This window comes from Schistocerca piceifrons, chromosome 3 (assembly GCF_021461385.2).
Source record: "Schistocerca piceifrons isolate TAMUIC-IGC-003096 chromosome 3, iqSchPice1.1, whole genome shotgun sequence".
NCBI lineage: Eukaryota > Metazoa > Arthropoda > Insecta > Orthoptera > Acrididae > Schistocerca > Schistocerca piceifrons.
In genome coordinates, this window is record NC_060140.1 from 263,067,088 (window position 1) to 263,086,029 (window position 18,942).

Genomic DNA, 18,942 nt, shown 5'->3' on the forward strand with positions numbered 1-18,942 from the left:
CATCACAGTTTGGTTACAGAAAAGTCAACTATACATGCGATAGAACTCTTAGTGAGAGACAGTTTAGCAGCATTCAAGGACCACACTCACATACAGGTAACCTTATGTGATCTGGGCAAGGGCTTTGACTGTGTTGACCACTCTGCTTTGCTCTCTAAACTGCAGTACTATGGATTATGTGACAAAAATTTAAAACTCATCAAATAAAATATTAATAAAAGGAAGCAAGTAGTAAGTTCAGGAATCATCTGTCAAACAGACTTGGGGTTCGACATGGAGTGCCACAGGGTTCTAAATTAGCACCACCTCTACTCCTGGTACATATAAATGACTTGCCGGGAAACATAGACATAAAGATGTATATGTATGCAGCTGATACAACTTTTCTGTCCATAAACTACATATTTGATAACATAGTTAGCAGTATGAATTTGCCAAAAGAAAATGTAATATCATGGTTTAATGCAAATGGTCTATAATTAAATGAGAAAAAGTGGTTCAGTCTACCAAAGATTGTAAAAATGGAAAAACAAAATGCAAAGTTTTCAGTTATCATACTCGAAAATAAATTAACATTGAACATGGAATTCTCATGTTGAACACATTGTGGTTAAGCTGTCAAAGCTATATATCTGCAAAGAGACTGATGTGCTGTGCAACATTTGAATATGTAAGGACAGTGTACTTTGCCTTTTTTCAGTCTGTTTTAAGATATGGGTTAATACTCTGGCAAAACGGAAAAAAGTGAAATCTGTTGATCTAGAAGAAAGCAGTCAGAGTAATGGCAAAAGTAGATAACAGAACACATTGTAAACCATTGTATATTAAATACAGAATATTAACAGTTATAAATCTATATATTCTTGGTAGTGTTAACTATATACTTGCTGAACTAGCAAATTTAGGTGTGACAAATCAATTCCCTGCTCTTTCCACAAAATAGATTAACAAAAATTAACAATAGTCATAAGTACATGGCAATTAAAATATACAACAAATTGTTTATACATGCCTCAAGCATCCAATTAAAGTATTTAATGAAAAGTTACAAAACTTCTTGTTAACTAACCCATTCTATTCATTAGAAGAATTTTTAGAAAAGCCCAGCATCAACTTAAATCTGTGAAAATGTATTTTATAAAACTAATAGGTTAAGTGAACTGATGAAGTTTACTATATGTAACAATGCAGCTGTTAGTTCAGTTAATAACACAATTGTGAGTAGTGAGGTAAAGCTCTGCCCCTTTGAAGAGCCACCTTTTGAATTCAAACAAGTAAGTGAAAAAGAAATAGGCAGGATAATAAATAACCTAAAGAATAAGTTCTCATCTAGATGGGATGGTTTGAGTAGTATCATGATTAAAATATGTAATAAGGAATTAGTTAAAATAATCACCCACCTGGTAAACTGCAGTATCAGAGAACATACATTTCCAAATATATTGAAATGGAGCACAGTTAAACCAGTGCATAAAAGAGGATCCAAGGAAGAGGTTTCAAATTTCAGGCCCATATCATTAATACCTGTCTTCAGCAAAGTATTTGAAGTTGTGCTGTTGACACAACTTAGTGACTATTTCTTGAAAAATAAGTTCGTAACAGAGGCACAACATGGATTCCGAAAAGATCATAGTACTACCACAGCAATTACGGAATTTCTTCACAAAACGTATGGTGCCCTTGATCAAGGAATGCAAACAGCTGGCATATTTCTAGACCTTACTAAAGCCTTTGACTCGGTAAACCATGAGTTACTTTTAAGTAAACTTGAGTCATACAATGTAAATGCTGCATCCATGCAATTTCTGGCTACATATTTATTTAAATGCAAGCAGTATACAAAGCTGACTTACAAAATCAATAATCAGATCATTAATTTCCAGTCCAAATATGAGACAGTCACACAAGGTGTACCCCAGGGCTCAATTTTGGGCCCTTTCCTTTTCCTAGTGTACACAAATGATATAGAGCAACCTTTCAACTCCCAATTGGTAATCTATGCAGACGATACCTCACTGTTATTCCTTGGTAAACAAAATGATGAGTTAACATTGGTAGCAACTGAGGGACTATGTCAAATAACTACTTATTTCCAAGATCAAGGTTTGAAAGTTAATATCAGTAAATCTCAGTTATTGCCATTTAAACTTACAAACTCACACCAAACCTCTATCAGTAACAGGTGGAATTGAAGTAGTGGACACAGAAGGCTGCAGATTTCTAGGTATTCACCTAGATGAAAATTTAAGATGGGTAAACCATATCAAATTTTTATGCAATAAAATCAGCAGTTCATTACATCTAATCAGCCAGTTATCAAAAGTAGTCACTCATCAGACATTAAAAGCAATTTATTATGGAACCATTTTTGCACAGATTAATTACGGGATAGAGATATGGTTTTGTGCTGCCAACATACATATGAACAGAATATTAACCCTACAAAAAAGAGCAATCAGAATTATCCATGGATTAGGGTACAGAGATTCATGCAGGGAAATCTTTGTTCATCATAAATACCTCACAGTCTACTCACTGTATCTTTACAAATCAATTATATTTTTTGTGACACATCAAAACAAAACAACAAAGTGCTCTGATATGCATGCCTATAATACAAGAAATAAAGACTGTTACTACAGACAAAGAACAAAATTAAAAACAACAAATATGGTACAACAGATTACCGAGCTCTATAAGGTGCCACAAAGGGAACTTATATATATATAGGTGGAGAGGGAAACATGCCTTGGTGCATGGCCAGCACATCTTGGCACAGTGTTACACAGTCCGGGTTATCTGGATACTTCCCACTAACACCAACCTGTCAGAACTCCGGAGATGGGAACTTGCCCTTCAGTATATCCTCTCTACTCGTTATCTGCCAGGCCTCAACCTCCGCTAATTTCAAGTTTCCACCGCTCATACCTCACCTGTCTTTCAACAACATCTTTGCCTCTTTACTTCCGTCTCGACTGACATCTCTGCCCAAACTCTTTGCTTTACAAATGTCTGCTTGTGTCTGTGTATGTGCGGATGGATGTGTGTGTGTGTGTGTGTGTGTGTGTGTGTGTGTGTGTGTGTGTGTGTGTGTGTGCGAGTGAATACCTGTCCTTTTTTCCCCCTAAGGTAAGTCTTTTCGCTCCCAGGATTGGAATCTTTGTTTTTAAATATATTTTTCCCATGTGGAATGTTTCCCTCTATTTTTATATATATATATATATATATATATATATAGTGACTTACCAAATGAAAGTGCTGGCAGGTCGACAGACACACAAACATACACACAAAATTCAAGCTTTCGCAACAAACTGTTGCCTCATCAGGAAAGAGGGAAGGAGAGGGAAAGACGAAAAGATGTGGGTTTTAAGGGAGAGGGTAAGGAGTCATTCCAATCCCGGGAGTGGAAAGACTTACCTTAGGGGGAAAAAAGGACAGGTATACACTCGCACACACACACACATATCCATCCACACATATACAGACACAAGCAGACATATTTAAAGACAAAGAGTTTGGGCAGAGATGTCAGTCGAGGCAGAAGTGCAGAGGCAAAGATGTTGTTGAATGACAGGTGAGGTATGAGTGGCGGCAACTTGAAATTAGCGGAGATTGAGGCCTGGTGGATAACAGGAAGAGAGGATATATTGAAGAGCAAGTTCCCATCTCCGGAGTTCGGATAGGTTGGTGTTAGTGGGAAGTATCCAGATAACCTGGACGGTGTAACACTGTGCCAAGATGTGCTGGCCATGCACCAAGGCATGTTTAGCCACAGGGTGATCCTCATTACCAACAAACACTGTCTGCCTGTGTCCATTCATGCGAATGGACAGTTTGTTGCTGGTCATTCCCACATAGAATGCGTCACAGTGTAGGCAGGTCAGTTGGTAGATCACGTGGGTACTTTCACATGTGGCTCTGCCTTTGATCGTGTACACCTTCCGGGTTACAGGACTGGAGTAGGTGGTGGTGGGAGGGTGCATGGGACAGGTTTTACACCGGGGGCAGTTACAAGGGTAGGAGCCAGAGGGTAGGGAAGGTGGTTTGGAGATTTCATAGGGATGAACTAAGAGGTTACGAAGGTTAGGTGGACGGTGGAAAGACACTCTTGGTGGAGTGGGGAGGATTTCATGAAGGATGGATCTCATTTCAGGGCAGGATTTGAGGAAGTCATATCCCTGCTGGAGAGCCACATTCAGAATCTGATCCAGTCCCGAAAAGTATCCTGTCACAAGTGGGGCACTTTTGTGGTTCTTCTGTGGGAGGTTCTGGGTTTGAGAGGATGAGGAAGTGGCTCTGGTTATTTGCTTCTGTACCAGGTCGGGAGGGTAGTTGCGGGATGCGAAAGCTGTTGTAAGGTTGTTGGTGTAATGCTTCAGGGATTCCGGACTGGAGCAGATTCGTTTGCCACGAAGACCTAGGCTGTAGGGAAGGGACCGTTTGATGTGGAATGGGTGGCAGCTGTCGTAATAGAGGTACTTTTGCTTGTTGGTGGGTTTGATGTGGACAGACGTGTGAAGCTGGCCATTGGACAGGTGGAGGTCGACATCAAGGACAGTGGCATGGGATTTGGAGTAGGACCAGGTGAATCTGATGGAACCAAAGGAGTTGAGGTTGAAGAGGAAATTCTGGAGTTCTTCTTCACTGTGAGTCCAGATCATGAAGATGTCATCAATAAATCTGTACCAAACTTTGGGTTGGCAGGCCTGGGTAACCAAGAGGGCTTCCTCTAAGCGACCCATGAATAGGTTGGCGTACGAAGGGGCCATCCTGGTACCCATGGCTGTTCCCTATAATTGTTGGTATGTCTGGCCTTCAAAAGTGAAGAAGTTGTGGGTCAGGATGAAGCTGGCTAAGGTAATGAGGAAAGAGGTTTTAGGTAGGGTGGCAGGTGATCGGCGTGAAAGGAAGTGCTCCATCGCAGCGAGGCCCTGGACGTGCGGGATATTTGTGTATAAGGAAGTGGCATCAATGGTTACAAGGATGGTTTCTGGGGGTAACGCGATGTGATTGACATGCGTAATCACACTTCCATACTTATAAATGAGGTCTGAAACGAATAATACGGTCTGCTGCCATCCTGCTGCGATTACGGGCAGCATGGGGTTCACGCCTGAGCCTCAGGACGTGCGCTAGCAGCGCATGTCGGGTGTTTCAAGCGTCAACTTTGTGTCTTAATATCTCGGGATGTAATGGGGATATTGCGATGCAATCAACGCCATTGTGTATGTGCTTTGTCATGCTATGGATTGATGAAAAAAAATATAGGAGGTCCATTTAAAAAAACATAAGTTTGTGTTAAAAAACACATATGCTTTCGTTTTAGAATGTTTCCAAATATGTACATTCATAGGCCCCAGCCCTACATTGATACCGGTGAAAGCCGTTTTCCAATAGCTGTTATTGTTCCAGACATATTTTGGGTGGACAAGATAGCTGGGACACCATATATATATATATATATATATATATATATATATATATATATATATATATATATATATATATATATATATGTAATGGAAGGAAACATTCCACGTGGGAAAAATTATATATAAATGGATGGATATGTGCGTGTGTGCGAGTGTATACCTGTCCTTTTTTCCCCCTAAGGTAAGTCTTTCCGCTCCCGGGATTGGAATGACTCCTTACCCTCTCCCTTAAAACCCACTTCCTTTCGTCTTCCCCTCTCCTTCCCTCTTTCCTGATGAGGCAACAGTTTGTTGCGAAAGCTTGAATTTTGTGTGTATGTTTGTGTTTGTTTGTGTGTCTATCGACCTGCCAGCGCTTTTGTTTTTATATATATATATATATATATATATATATATATATCTGTGTGTGCGTAAAATCTGAATATTTGTAATAGGTACGATGTAACACCCAATATTGTGCCTTACTAGGTACAATGGTACATTTGTATCATGCATATGTAATCACATATGTATATATGACTGTACTAAACTTGTAAAAAAATGCTATGACGTTTGGAAAAGACACCATTTGGTGTCTCCATGCAAAGAAATACAATAAATAAAAAATAAAAAAATGCTGAATCACTAACAAAGAATCTGAATCTGAAATATCCACATGTTATATTGCATTGTAAGTATTCATCACATTGGTTTACTGTAAGAATTGCAACAATGCCAGAAATATTTCTAACTTGACTACAAATTCAAGTTTCAGGCATCTGTTGTGTACTATTTGGTAGTCATTGATTCTACTCATGAATAAGACAATGCATACTGAGTGCATCATGCACCAAAACAATACACATCCCAACAGTGCCTGTGTTATAATGTCAAGTTGAACACATATATTTCAAAATGACACAATACATGTAAGTCACAGAGCAAGTAGACAAAGTAAGACATGTGTACACGGTAACAGTCAAATCAGCACTGAGTCCAAGTCTGGCGGCCGCTGGCTGGCTGACCAGCTGCTGCATGGCTGGCAGACAGCGCCGCATGTAGAGGACACGCGTAACTGCACGGCGGCACTTTGAAAGATCGGCGAGTCACAACAGCCTGCATGTTGTCTCATGGCCAGGTCTGCCTTACAATGCATATACTGAACATATACTTTATTTCTGGAACATAATGATCAACATTAAAGCTCTGGAGATTTCATCTAAAATTACTCCACTACTTACATATAGTGCTTTAGATTCATTAATAATGTGTATAATGTACACTGTACATCCAATAAATTTGTTAAACAAACATATAAACAGCAATACAGTATGGATCAGTCATATGACTGTCAAACACCCTAAATGTACAATGTGTATAATTTCATGTACAACCACCATTTGATAGGAATTTGCTTGAACAAAGAAAATCTGTATGAATCTACTTGGAGAGAAAACATTTTACATCAGCTGTGTGAATGGGAATTATATTTTCAGTCCTTCTGGACATGGCAGTACTTTCTCTGTTGAGCTGATGTCATGGGCTCAGACCAGTTTCCCTGGGATTCCACAATGTTATAAGTGTTGCTTTGTTTACTGTATCAATCAAATGTGTATCATTCTTGTAAGGATTGCAGTCCAAAGGCACATATTCATAAATGACTGCTCCATCATTTTCAGTTGTTTCAAAATTTTGTCTACAGCCTGTTACACACAGGAGACCTTTACAAGAGTGAAGGAATATTGAATGAGTAATATAGTTGCTTAACAGTTTCTGTTCGTTTTAATAATGCTCTTCATAGCTACATGCTAAGTGAACTCCAACTGAAGAATGTTTCAAGCAGTAAGTGATGTTCCTGGGCCTTATACAGTATGGAGTAAATAAAATTGGCCTCGATGATTGGATAAAATTGAATATGAATGTACACATATAACCACACCCCATGACATGCACACCACATGTACACCCACCACAAGATCAACACTGGTTCAGAGTGTAGTGCAGGCTGTGTCAGTGTGAGTGAAGCAGTGTAAAGGGGATTATGGTACTCACAGTGGAGTACTGGGTGTTCATCGTGGAAAGTTACATGACAACAAAATCATGCAAATGGTATGTCCAGTTGTTTGCTGAGAAGTTTAATGGTGTCAAAGTTCCAGTAAAAAGTGCCATGGAATGCTTAGTCTGAAAATGGTGTCAGATAGGATCTGTTTTGAATAAGTCAAAAAACATTCCAACACATGACTGTACATTAGAAAATGGGGCTGCAGTCACCAGAAAATGCTTCAGAGTCCTGCCAAATCAAAGTGATGCCTATTGTAAGCGACCAGCATATCACATCGATCATGTGTGTGAATACTCCCCCTGGACCTGCACATGCATCCCTACCGAGTGTCTGTTGTTCATACATTAAAACTAGCAGATGGTTATCAGTGCCTGCAGTTTTGTGGGTGGCTGTTCACTGAGGTAACAGTGAATGGCTTGGGCATGGATCTGTTCTTTAGGTCTGATAAAGCCTGGTTTCACCTGGGTGGTCATGTCAGATCACAGAATCACATGTTCTGGGCAGTGGACAAGTCGCATAACTTCCACGAAACACCATTGTATGATGAGGAAGTTGAGGTTTAGTGTGCAGTGTCTGCTTACCATATATTGGTCCCATCTTCTTTCATCAGGTGCTTACTTCTGCACATTACGTTGCCAACATTTTGAAACCATTTGTGGCAGCATTAACAGAGGAGGAAAAAACCTACAGTTACTTCCAACAGCATGTAGCAACTGCCCATACAGCCTGCTGAACCTTGGAGTGCATTTATACAATCTTCACACCTGATAGAGGTGTTAGCAAAGTTCAGTCTGATCGTGGATCTAGCTGGCCATCCGGGTCATCTGATCTGTCAATGTGTGATTACTTTGTGTAGGGAGCCCTCAAGTCTATGGTGTATTACAACAACCCTCATATCTTTCAAGAACTGCAGCAGAATATTTTGGATAACATCGCAGCAGTCCAGTTTTGATCCACCTTCAGCAACTTGCTGACCAGGGCCAAAAAGTGCCAAGAGATGAATGGTGGTTACTTAAAGCATCTGCTGTAGTCAGGTTAGTATTGTACTTCCTTTCCTCCTCTATGCTTCTTTTTACCCCGGAACTGTGTTCTCTGGGCCACCTTTATTTGCTCCACCCTGTATTTATGATTTTGTTTAAAATCTGGGACATGGCTTTAACTTTTCACAAAAACCTACATAACATGTATTCTGTTAAGAGTAAATTGATTTCATCCCTGATGTCAGCTGAATCTACTCTTAGTAAATGATTTGGTGCATTTGAAAACCTCCAAGTTGTAAACAGACACTCTCCTCTAGCATTACATTTCCTCAACAGAAGTAGTTGATACTAGAAAAATATTTTCAAATTTTGAATAGGATATGATTTTGTGCATGATGTGTTATATTTCAAACTAAAACATATAAAAAGAATTACTTTATTTTCTTTGTTACTATCAATATGTACTAGTTCAAAATGTACAGTAAAAATTATATTTTTTAGAAACATTTGAAATTATGAAACATTGGGCACACTTAAAATTCCTATTATTAATTGTGCAATTTGGTGCTATTTATTATGTTTACTTCTGGATTCATTTATAAAATAATAATATAAATTAATGGAAATTCATTTTTCAAGAAGATTTGTAAACTCTTTGGAATATTGTTATTACTGCAGAGTGAAGTAGTAGTGGGTATACATCTGATGTGATCAGACATGTCTTTTTTTTTATTTTGGAAGAACAATATACTTTCAGCTTCATTAATGTGAAAGTGCAAAAGACAGTGTGATATAGAAAAATGTGAGAGAATAAATTATGACGATAACAAAAAAAATTGCACAGGCTTACTTTAAAGTTAAAAATGTCAGTTGGAATCATGAGATCCCAAAATATGAAAATTTCAGCTTCAGGAATCAGCCCCTAGACATGAAAAACTGGAGCCAGCTATGAGAAAAGAAGACAAGTAAAAAGTTTATTGTAAATCTTACTCCTCTCATATTTTGGAAAAAAGAGACCATACAATCAAAAGTAGTAGTGACAACAACACCTGGAAGGGGAGATTACAAGTGGGGGCTCGTCCGGAATCAATTGACTAATAATGAAGTTTTGTCTGTTGCAGAAGAAGGGAGAATGATTTGTGTCATTTGCAGTTCATGTACAAATTGATCACACGAAGAAAGAAGATCAAGGGCTGCCCAACAAAGCAAGTCACATCAACAGTGTTGATGTTCTACCAACAATGACAGACCAGATCAAATTAAAGAAGACTTTACAACTACAATCAGGTACGTCAAAAAGGAAAGATAAGTACAAACTATTTGTGAAGTTAATCTGTTTGTGGACTCATGTGCTTGTTACAAAATGACTTGAGACAAGGGTAGGAGCGAGCTAGAAGTGAAAGCTGTAGGATACAGTCAGGACATGTCTGAGCCGAGTGAAATCATAGTTAGCAAAGTAACAGCAAAAACTGATATTTTGCAGTTAATTTTGGGAAAACTAGAGGAAATGAAGACAGATAACAATAACAAATTTAGTGCAGTTAATGATCAGTTAACTGAAATAAGAACAGATAATGATAAAAATTTACTCCACTGCAAGGACAATTAAATGACCAGAAAACTGAAAACAATAGTAAAATGGGCAGGGTACAAAACCAAATGGACCGACTTTGTTATCAAGTTTCAGGGCTAAAAAATGGATTGTCAGAGGGGTAAAAAGTGTGAATGAAAAAGTTGATGTAGAAGATAAATTTATTGTTTTGGAAAATGAGCTCGCAGTTAAATTGGCAAGACAATTGAAGAATGTTAATGACATCAGAGTTGGACAGCATAGCGGAAAAAATGGAACAAAACATTTCCTGTTTAAACCAAAAAATTTTAAATGTTGAAAACAATATTTAAAGTAATGTAACTGTTTTAGATCAAAAAATTCAGCAGTTCAGGATGATTGCATTCACTAGAATCAGTGTGCAAAGAATGGTTGCATGGTTCAACACTCCTATTAAAACTTTTCCATCAGACAATTTACATCTAGTATATTTTCTGCACCACTGTAGAGACAGTTTTGTGTCAGGCATGAATGACAGTCAAAAAATTAAATTTGTTAAAGATGTATTGAAGGCCAAACTCTATCATGGGTAAACCTAAATTTAAGTCGGTGGGAAACATATCAAAGTTTCGAGAAAAGTTTTTTAAATTAATTTTGGTCAGAAGCTGAACTGGGATAATCAAAAGTGAATTTATTAATGGTCCTAATAATAGGAATAGGCACAATACTTTGAGAGAGTTTTGTAAGCATCAACTTCAAAAATTAACACGTCTTGACAAACCATTTGACAAAATGACCTTGATTCATGCACTTAAAAGGAGATTGCCTGAAAGGCTGCAGTGGGATTTAGTACACAGACCTGCTAATTGTCTTGAACAATTTTTATGATATGTTGACATGCTGGATAGGGCAGTAGAAAGAAGTATGTATCACGGTAATCAGAATGATAAAAATCACAATGGGAATAATTTCAGAAAAAGAGATGTTAACTTCTATCAGGATCAAAGTGTCAATAGAGAGAAAAAATTAGAAGATCAGCAGGATAGGAATAATGGAGATAATGATGGATATTTTAATAGAAAAAACAATCATAGAAGTAACTACTCGGGAAACAACAGTTCGCCTCAGTGGAGGTCCACAATTTTGGGGCAAGGAAACATGACTAGCACAGAACTCTGTAATCTTACCCTCCCACACATCACCAGTAGATTTTCAGTCTCTTCATCATAATTAACTTCTTTTAATAAGCTTTGAGAGGAGTAAGATTTAGAAATAAACTTTTTTACTTATCTTCATTTCCTCATTGTTGGCTGCAGTTCGTCACATCTAGGGGTAGATTCTTGAGGCTGAAGTTTTTGGTGCTATGAGTTCCAGATGACATGATGACTGATGAAGTAAGCCTGCTCCATAATTTCTGTTTCTATTACATTTTTATTTTATCTCATTTTTCTATGTTACAATATCTTTACAATCTCCACTTTAAAACAGAAATTTACATTGTTCTTGCCAAACATAAAAACACATCCAATTCCATCAGAGGTATGGTCACTACTCCCTCATTCCACAGTACTAACAATATTCCAAAGAGCTTACAAAACAAAAAGAGTTTACAAACTTTGTTGACAAAAGAAAAATCTTTCACCAAGTTATATCATTATTTTGTAAATGAATCCAGGAATAAATTTAATAAATATCATCAGATTGAGCAGTTAATGATAGGAATTTTAAGTAACTCAGATATTTCATAATCGCAAATGTTTCTAAAAGAAGATAAATTTCAACTGTACATACAGAGATAATACATATCGACTGCAATAAAATAATTTCTTTTTATACATTTTAGCCTGAAATATAGTACATTTTATACAAAATCACATGAAATTCATTTAGTTAAACAGTTGAGATAACATTCACCTATAAAAGATTCGAAAATATTTTTGGTATCGATTGCTTCTGTTATAGAAAGGTAATATTAGAGGAAGGTGTCCCATTACAATACCCCCTCACAAAATTTGGAAGCAATGTGTTTACAATATTTTGTGATAGACTATCAGGTTTGCCAAACGATGTACAAATTGATGCCAAAAAAACAGAATACAGATGTATAGAAGTAACTGATACATAACATATTACAGAAAACATAAGAAATATATCTCCTATAGAAGTCATAATCTATACATATATCAGGACATGGTATTCAGATTTTCAGGTATGTGGAACATACTATCATAATACAAAGTCAAAACTACAACATTATGTCACTAAACTATAGAAATAAAAACAAAGACAAGGTAAATTACAGGAATTACAAATTGTAAGTTTACATCCAAAAAATCAAACCATCAAAATCAAAAGAGAAAAATTTTAGAGCCGAGTTGAAAAACTCACGACAACAAGTACAGACCAGAAGAATGTACTCAATCAAGAGTAGGAATATAGTACAAAATCAATCCACCACCTAAACCAGAGTATTTAAGGATACATTGACTCATGGAAGGATGAAATAATGGAAAATATCAGGGCCTAAGCTTACAATGTGGGGACCAACCCAAGAATCCAAACCACACTGGGTACAAAACAGCAAAAAATGTTTAGACACAACAAAATGAATAAAGCTCATAATCATATCAATAAGTTCAATTATATGCAAAGAGTAGTTGGAAGAAGCATCAATCCTCAGTCAATGATTGTACGCTCTCCTTGGGTGCGCGCGTGCGCACACGCGCACACACATACACACACACACACACACACACACACACACGCAGTTGTGATGACCACGGTTACCCAAAACAGAGTTCAGCATGAGTCTGTTCACAACTCAGGTTCCAATCAGATACAATACTGCAATACTCAGGATAACTACAGGCAAACAGAGTCATAAATAGCTTTGAATGATGACATAATCAAGTAGTTTGAGGACCAAAATCAGTGAATGAAAGCAGTCATGTATACATCTTGCCTATACTAGTAAATGTCTTCCACACTATTTGTCTTCCACACTAACCTACATACATAAAAGCCTAGAAGATTCATTTACAGTTGATAGAAAAAGATACATACTGATTTAAAGTTACAATGTATTGGAAAGTCAGTCCCCTTACTTAAAAAAAATTATTTGAAATAACATTGTCTTTGGCAGACTTTGTTAACAATTTACAAATCTCAGTCACAACACTGATGTAGTTGACAGATGCTTGAGTACATTATCCAGCACTTATGATCTCTTGTAAGTCAACTGGTTCAGCAGAGTTCAGTCATAGAGCAGTGTGGAAATTGGATCCAACATCTTTCAGTTTCCTCTCTAGAGTTCTCATCACATGATCCTTGGATCATGTGATCTGTCTAGCATTCACATCAAATCCTGAAACATTGTTTTGTGTAGTAAATATGCATTTCAAAACCTTCTTAACATCACACAAGATACGCTCTCCCCGTTCATTTTCCAAAGTAAATTATTTAGGATTTATGTCAGTTGCAATTAAAAAGTGTTCACATACAATACATTCATTATTGAGTTAAATGCAATGAAAAAAAACAATAAATGAACTAACAAGGTGATACACAAAGATACACTATGTGATCAAAAGGGGCTGAAAATGACTTACAAGTTCGTGGTGCCCTCCATCAATAATGCTGGAATTCAGTATGGTGTTGGCCCACCCTTAGCCTTGATGACAGCTTCCACTCTCACAGGAATATGATCAATTGCGTACTGGAATGTTTCTGGGGGAATGGCAGCCAATTCTTCACAGAGTGCTACACTGAGGAGAGGTATTGATGTCGGTAGATGAGGCCTGACACAAAGTCGGCATTTCAAAACATCTCAAAGGTGTTCTATAGGACTCAGGCCAGGACTCTGTGCTAGCCAGTTCATTACAGGAATTTTATTGTCATGTAACCACTCTGCCACAGGCCGTGCATCATGAACAGGTGCTTGATCATCTTGAAAGATGCAGTTGCCATCCCTGAATTGCTCAACAGTGGGAAGCAAGAGGGTACTTAAAACATAAATGTAGGCCTGTGCTGTGATAGTGCCATGCAAAACAACAAGGGGTGCAAGCCCCTCCTTGGAAAACATGACCACATCATAACATCACCACCTCTGAATTTTACTGTTGGCAATATACACACTGGCAGATGACATTCACCGGGTGTTTGCCATACCCACACACTGCCGTCGGATCACCACATTGTGTACTGTGATTTTTCACTTGACACAGCATTTTTCCACTGTTCAATCATCCAATGTTTATGCTCCTTACACCAAGCAAGGCATTGTTTGGCATTTGCCAGAGTGATGTGTGGCTTATGAGCAGCTGCTTGACCATGAAATCCAAGTTTTTTCACCTCCTGCCTAACTGTCATAGTACTTGCAGTGGATCCTGATGCAGTTTGGAATTCCTGTATGATGGTCTGGATAGATGTCTGCCTATTACACATTACGACCCTCTTCAACTGTCGGCGGTCTCTTTCAGTCAACAGATGAGATCGTCTTGTATGCTTTTGTGCTGTATGTTCCCTTTCACATTTCCACTTCACTATCACATTGGAAACAGTGGACCTAGGGATGTTTAGGAGTGTGGAAATCACATGTACAGACATATGACACAAGTGACACCCAATCACATGACCACTTTCGAAGTCCATGAGTTCCATGGTGCACCGCATTCTGCTCTCTCACAATGTCTAATGACTACTAAGGTTGCTGATATGGAGTACATGGCAGTAGGTGGCAGAACAATGCACCTAATATGATAAAGTATGTTTTTGGGGGTGTCTGGATACTTTTGATCATGTAGTGTATACTAAGATACTACTCCTACTTTTTACAGCACAAATTATGAACTCAGACCCATTTCAAAATTGTAAAAGAATCTACTCATTTAGCTCATGGCATATATGTATCAAATTCTAAAGCACAAATCTATTACAAAACATAATTACACGCATCAAAAAAAGTTTTGCATCACCTTGGTTCTGAGAGTTCCAGAACCTGTACAGAAAACTGGAATAAAGATCAACATAAACATCATTTCCACTCTTCTTATTGCTCATGAAAACAACACATTTCATGATGTACCAGCATACAGTGAGACCTTCAGAGGTGGTGGTCCAGATTGCTGTACACACTGGTACCTCTTATACCCAGTAGCATGTCCTCTTGCATTGATACATGCTTGTATTCGTTGCGGCATACTATCCACAATTTCATAAAGGTGCTGTTGGTCCAAATTGTCCCACTCCTCAATGGCGATTCAGCGTAGATACCTCAGAGTGGTTAGTGGGTCAAGTCATCCATATACAGCCCTTTACACTGTATTCCAGGCATGTTTGATAGGGTTCATGTCTGGAGAAGATGCTGGCCACTCTAGTCAAGAGATGTCATTATCCACAAGGAAGTCATTCACAAGATCTGCATGATGGGGGCACGAATTGTCATCTGTGAAGATGAATGCCTCGCCAATAAGCTGACAATACAGTTGCGTTATTGGTAGGAGGATGGCATTCACGTATCATGCAGCCATAATGGTGCCTTCCATGACCGCCAGTGGTGTACGTTGGCTCTGCCTAATGCTACACCAAAACAGCAGGGAACCTCAACCTTGCTGCACTCATTGGACAGTGTGTCTAAGGCATTCAGCCTGACTGGCTTGCCTCCAAACATGTCTTCGATGATTGTCTGGTTGAAGGCATATGCAACACTCATCGGTGAAGAGAACGTGATGCCAATCCTGAGTGGTCCATTTGGCATGTTGTTGTGCCCATCTGTATGTCAGGAGTGAAGTTGTGCATTGTGCAGCCTATTGTGCATAGTTTGAGTTGTAACACGACGTCCTGTGACTGCACAAAAAGCATTAATCAACATGGTGGCATTTCTGTCAGGGTTCCTGCAAGCCATAATCCATAGGTAGCAGTCATCCACTGCAGTAGTAGCCCTTGGGCAGCCTGAGCAATAAATTTCATTGACAGTTCCTGTCTCTCTGTATCTCCTTCATGTCCGAACAATTTCGCTTTGGTTCACTCTGAGACGCCTGGATGCTTCCCTTGTTAAGACCCCTTCCTGGCACAAAGTAACAATGCGGGCATGATCAAACTGCATTATTGACCATCTAGGCATGGTTGCACTACAGACAACACGAGCCGTGTACCTCCTTTGTGGTGGAATGACTCCCTCATTCCACAGTACTAACAATATTCCAAAGAGCTTACAAAACAAAAAGAGTTTACAAACTTTGTTGACAAAAGAAAAATCTTTCACCAAGTTATACCATTATTTTGTAAATGAATCCAGAAATAAATTTAATAAATATTGTCAGATAATGCAATTAATAACAGGAATTTTAACTATCCCAGATATTTTTTAATTTCAAATGTTTCTAAAAGAAGATAAATTTCAACTGTACCCACAGAGGTAATACATATCGATTGTAATAAAGTAATTTATTTTTATACATTTTAGCCGGAAATATAATACTTCATATACAAAATCATGATTACTTCTGTTAAAGAAAGGTAATATTAGAGGAGGGTGTTCCATTCCAACACCAAGTTACACTTGCAATTAGATAATAATAACAGTGTTAATGATATGGCACATGTATCTGAAACTGAACGGAAGGAATATCAGATTTCTCATTTATGTTTCAATCAAAATTTCTGGGATACCATGTTCAGTTATGGTGACGAAGGTGCTAATCACAAACCAGAATGTGAGAGTAGTGAGAATTTTGATGTAGAATGTACTAATGATTTCTTCTCTTGGTCGGAAACAGTGTTATTGACATATGTAAATCAGGGGATGACAGTACTGGATCTGAACTAGGTGACATCTTTGATGTAGATGTAATTGAGAGCTGTGTAAGAGCTGAGTTTGGTAAGTCTGAGACCGTTGGCTTATTGCAAATGAATGTTGGTGAAGTAAGTGATTTTGATGGAGACGAGACCTGTATAGTTAGTGACATTGTTGTTGAGGTAATTTTGGAGGAATATGATGATGATGAGTATCAATATTAGAGAAGGAAAGTTGCTACTCACCATATAGTGGAGATGCTGAGTCGCGATAGGTACAATAAAAATATTCACACAATTATAACTTTTGGCCATTAAGGCCTTTGTCAACAATACACACACACACACACACACACACACACACACACACACACACACACACTCACGCATATGCAACTTGCACATATGTCTGTAGTCTCAGGCAACTGATACCACACTGCGAGCAGCAGCACCAGTGCATGATGGGAGTGGCAACTGGGTGGAGGTAAGGAGGAGGCTGGGGCGGGGAGGGGGAGGGGTAGTATGGTGGGGATGGTAGACAGTGAACTGCTGCAGTTCAGACAGAGGGCAGGATAGAAGGTAGGGAGGGGGAGGGGGAAGTAGCGGAAAGGAGAGAAATAAAAAGAAATTAAAAGACTGGGTATGGCGGTGAAATGATGCCTGTGTAGACAACAGAGACAACAGTGACAACAGTGACAAATGAAGGATGAGGCCAAGTTGGGTTATGGGAATGTAGAATGTATTATAGGGAAAGTTCCCACCTGTGCAATTCAGAAAAGCTGATGGTGGTGGGAATGATCCATAAGGCACAGGCTGTGAAGCAGTTATTGAAATGAGAGATATCATGTTTGGCAGCGTGTTCAGCAACAGAGTGGTCTACTTGTTTCTTGACCACAGTTTGTTGGTGGACATTCATACAGACAGACAGCTTGTTGTCTGTCATGCCTACATAGAATGCGGCACACTCGTTGTAGCTTAGCTTGTAAATCACATGACTGGTTTCACGGGTAGCCATGCCTTTGATGGGATAGGTGATGTTAGTGACTAGAGTGGAGTAGCTGGTGATAGGAGGATGTATGGGACAGGTCTTGCATCTAGGTCTATTACATGGGTATGAGCCATGACGTGAGGGATTGGGAGCAGGAGTTGTGTAAGGATGGATGAGTGGAGCAGGAGTTGTGTAAGGATGGACGAATATAGTGTGTAGGTTTGGTGGACAGCGGAACACCACTGTAAGAAGGGTGGGAAGCATAATGGGCAGGACATTTCTCATTTCAGGGCATGACAAGAGGTAATTGAAATCCTGACTGAGAATGTAATTCCGTTGATCCAGTCCTGGATGGTACTGAGTTACAAGGGGGAATGCTCCTCTGTGGCTGGACTGTGGGACTTTGGGAGGTGGTGGGAGACTGGAAAGATAAGGCATGGCAGATTTGTTTTTGTACAAGGTTTGCATCCACTAATTTCACCTCATCTAGTCACATCTGTCATCCTCCTTCTTCAAGCTTATCCGCCCTCAGACATAAGCATCAAGCAAAAAAAACTAAAAGGAACGAAACTCGTCTAGCTTGAAGAGGGAAACTAGATGGCACTATGGTTGGCCTGCAAGATGGCACTGCCATAGGGCAAATGAATATCAACTACGTTTTTTTAAATAGGAACCCCCATTTTTTATTACATAATTGTGTAGTATGTAAAGAAATACGAATGTTGTAGTTGTACCACTTTTTTTGCTTTGTGATAGATGGCACTGTAATAGTCACAAACGTATAAGTACATGGTATCATGTAACATTCTGCCAGTGCAGACAGTATTTGCTTCGTGATACATTACCCATATTAAAATGGACCATTTACCAATTGCGGAAAAGGTTGATATTGTGTTGATGTATGGCTATTGTGATCAAAATGCCCAATGAGTGTGTGCTATGTATGCTGCTCGGTATCCTGGATGACATCATCCAAGTGTTGGGATCGTTCACTGTATAGTTACGTTATTTAAGGAAACAGGAAGTGTTCAGCCACATGTGAAATGTCAACCATGACCTGCAACAAATGATGATGCCAAAGTAGGTGTTTTAGTTTCTGTCACGGCTAATCCGCACATCAGTAGCAGACAAACTGCGCAAGAATTGGGAATCTCAAA